This window comes from Meleagris gallopavo, chromosome 16 (genome assembly GCF_000146605.3).
Source record: "Meleagris gallopavo isolate NT-WF06-2002-E0010 breed Aviagen turkey brand Nicholas breeding stock chromosome 16, Turkey_5.1, whole genome shotgun sequence".
NCBI classification, from domain to species: domain Eukaryota; kingdom Metazoa; phylum Chordata; class Aves; order Galliformes; family Phasianidae; genus Meleagris; species Meleagris gallopavo.
The window spans coordinates 13,299,294-13,303,056 of NC_015026.2; positions in this window are offsets into that span (position 1 = coordinate 13,299,294).

Sequence of the window (3,763 nt, forward strand, 5' to 3'; positions counted from 1 at the left end):
CAAAAAAAACCAAAAAAACAAAACTGCCATCTAAAAATAGCTAGATGATAGGATTGTTATTTGTGAATGCAGATTTGCTATACTCTCCTTCAAGAACGATGTGTAGTAACTATTTTATTCAACATACTTACCTTGCAATATCTCTTGCATTAATTCGTCAGCTATTGCCTTTGATAATTAAGAACGTTTGCATTACTAGAAAGTGCTATTTGTACTTTCCAACACATACATCAATGTATAACTTAATTCAAATTTTTGAATTCTAATTATAGTATAATTTGAAGTGACCATAACACTTGTCTTGTTCTTAATTAGCTCATGTGTTTAAAGGACAACAGTGCATTTGCAAGATCTGTTTTGTTGCTGTGTTCTTCGACTGTGACAATTGCTAAAAATAGGATGAAGAAACTCTGCTTTTGTCATTTTAAGTTGTAACTCTTTTCTGTTTCTTATATATTAATCCATATAGTCATAGATTAAGTTTTTTTTTTACTTTAGCCTTACAGGGAAGTGGAATTCTGTTTGTTTAAACTTAAAAAATACTCAGCCATAATCTTTTCTGGAGTGTTAGGAAATTGTGCTCATCGGGGATAACTAAACTGTTTCATACATCTAATTTCAATACTACATTATGTTATCATAATAAGTAATTTCAATGATGATTTATCTTCCAAATGATATCAGAACTAAAGTCTTCTTACATATATTGCAGATTTTAGAATGCTATATGTTTAGAAATTTGTGAAACTATTTTGAAAGGCTCAAAATAAATTCAGCTTCTACAGTAATTATTTTTTTTTAACCATAAATAGAAAAGAGTCTACATAGTTATACAATAAATTAGGTCAGATGCTATTGATGAAAGCTTTTAATAGTGTATGGAAACTATTGAGTCATGGCCTGAACCACTGATTGGGAAAGGATCCAGTCAGGCCTGGGAGCACAGGTGAAGGCAGTTTAGCTTTGCGACTGGAAGGGGTGCAGCCTGGCTTCATCTCTGTTAGATGCTATTTAACGGCTGACTGCCAATATGGAAGGATCTCTGGTTGGAGATCTCTCCATTGTGGAGTCCTTTCTACGAGCCTAGGACTTTGGAGATGGGTGAGCGCCTTTACTTTTCCTTTGAAATACTCTCCTATTTGCACTGGTCCCTTTGCTGTTTCATTCATGTATTGCCCTTCCACTGTGTTAATCTTTCCAATTGTAGCAAATAGATTCCTAAAACTAAATATAAGTCAGCATGATAGCTTCTCTTGAGATGACTTGCTGAATGTTCTCTTTTTTAAAAAATATGTTTATAAATATAATGTACAAACTTTAGAACTGTGTTTAGTTCAGAATAGCATACCAGCTTTCAAAGTGAGTGAAAATTACTGTAGACCAGATTGATTATTGATATTTAAGCATTAAATAAATTGTAATCTTGATTTCTCAGCCATCATTAGGATCTAAATGTCTACCACTTTTTAAACCTGCTGAGATGTAATAATTCTACATTCTGTTTATTTAAGGAGTTTTGTGTTGTGCTCACTTATCCAAACAGACACTTGAAGCTAAGTGACTAACCTTCTTGAGAAGGTTTTGTAAAATGTGGGTGTCGGGAGGAAAACCCTGAAATGCTTTAATTGCATTTGTGCTTTTTTTTTTTTTGACCAAAGGTTGTATATAGTTTTTTTATTATGATTTCAGGAAAAATCAGTTTTAAAATCAAAGGTGATTTCTGAGAATAAAACACTATTGTAAACTATAATTAGAAACTTGTAGCATATAGTACATCTTTTGCAAATTTTTAAAACAAAATTCATTGGGTATCTTGTCCGTATGGAAGAACATGTGGACTTGTTAATAATGGTGGCAATTAATGCCATGTGGCCTGTGTGGTCTTTCTACCTTGTGGTGCAGGTAGCATTGCCTAGAATTGCTCATGTTGAAGTGCTTTTGTATGAAAAGCATACCCTGATCACGTAAGTTAAATCTTTCTTTTTTGTTTTTCAACGCATGACTACTTTTTAAATGCTGTGAACAGAATAGCCTATTAAGATTTCACCACACAAAGTTGAGTTACTACTTTCTTAAATGATGACAGGAGCAATGGGAGTTCTTTATTGCTAGTAGTTTGTTTCTCATGTTTAATAAAAGTGGAAGAAGTATGAAGAGATCACTTTTTTTTATTTAGTGAATTGATGTGACAGAATCATGGAAAATTTGGGCAATAAAGAAATTTCAAATTAAAAATTATAGTAACCTTAATTTCAAAAAGGGCACCAAGTAAATTGTCTACTAATCTAAATTGGAAGATGCAGACAGCAGCTTGCAAATAATATTGTGTTTGCAGGAAAACAAGGAATAACATGGCTTGGAAAGCACAGTCTAATGAAGAAACAAAATTAATCTTGAGTTATGCCATGCCATCTGGTGTCTTACTTTCTTCATCTTTCAAAAGCTGTTCACGTTATCGGAGTTGTATTTTATGTGAGACCTTCTACTAACTGTACTTATGCTGCATTGGTGTCAGAAGAACTTTAAAATAAGAAAGTAAAATGAAAAAATATATACTTATAATAATTGTTCTATCGAAATCTAGATGTTCTATTTGTGTGTCGTATTTCAGTATGAGCAAGTGTTATAAACTTTGTTAGTTCAAACAGCAAAATGACGTGTTCCTGTACTGACCAAATACTATCATTGTGTAGAAATAAGTATATTCTTCCTTTTTGTCATGGAGGAAGGAGACAAAAGCACTGCATGCTTTCTTTGTAAGAGGAAGGCAGAAGGATATGTATAGATTGTTCAAATTACCATGTTATATCTATTTATAATGATAACAGCGACTTAACAAGATTTGAAATGGCTAGATATTCTTGACTATTTGCTACATGGAGGGTAGGGGCTGCATGATGAATTTAAAATAAAATCTTAGTGAAGTTAGTATAGCTTAAGAACAATATATCACTTACTCAGGATCTGTTGGCAAGGTGCCACCACGTCACTGGTGCACCTCTGTGCACCAGGCTGGTTTGGGGGGGTGAGGGGAGGGCAGGCAAGGACTGCACCATCACACTTATATGTTTATAGACAATACCAGATGCTGGAACTACAATATGTTTGTGTCCCTTGTGAACCAAACTTACTGTTAAAAATCTAAATCAGGGAAGCACCTGTTAATGAGCAGTGCTTGAACAAATGAGTAACTTCAGTTTCAATCTCGATTAAAGGGTAACCTGAATGTAAAGCCAATTTATAGCTTGTAAAATCAGATACTTATAGAGGACTGTTAGGTTCTTGTATAGTTTTGCATGCTTTACATACAAAAGATCACCATTTTGTTTCCGTCTTTAATTAAAAATTAACGAAGACATTACCTACTAACCTTTATGAACCACTAAACCCATTTATTGGTAGAACCACTTTCTGAAAGAGTCAGGCATTAAACATTGGAATTCTGATCATTACAGAAGGTTTTGATTTATTGTTAGTAACTTCTGGCTATTAAATAAAAGAATATGAAAATTGAAGTAAACAGTAAAAGAAAATACTGCCTTAAACTTTGAGCTACTTGGAAAATTCCAGTTTAGAGACCTACAGCTTTCTGATTTTTTTTTATTTTATTTTTAAATATCAAAGCATAAAAGTGAAACATGACTACGTGCAAAGCAGTCCAGATACTTAGTAAGTGAATTTGAGAGAACAAGCACGTTAACTGGAGTACTGTGTGCAGGTCTGGAGCCCCCAGTACAAGAAAGACAGGGAGCTGTTGGAGAGG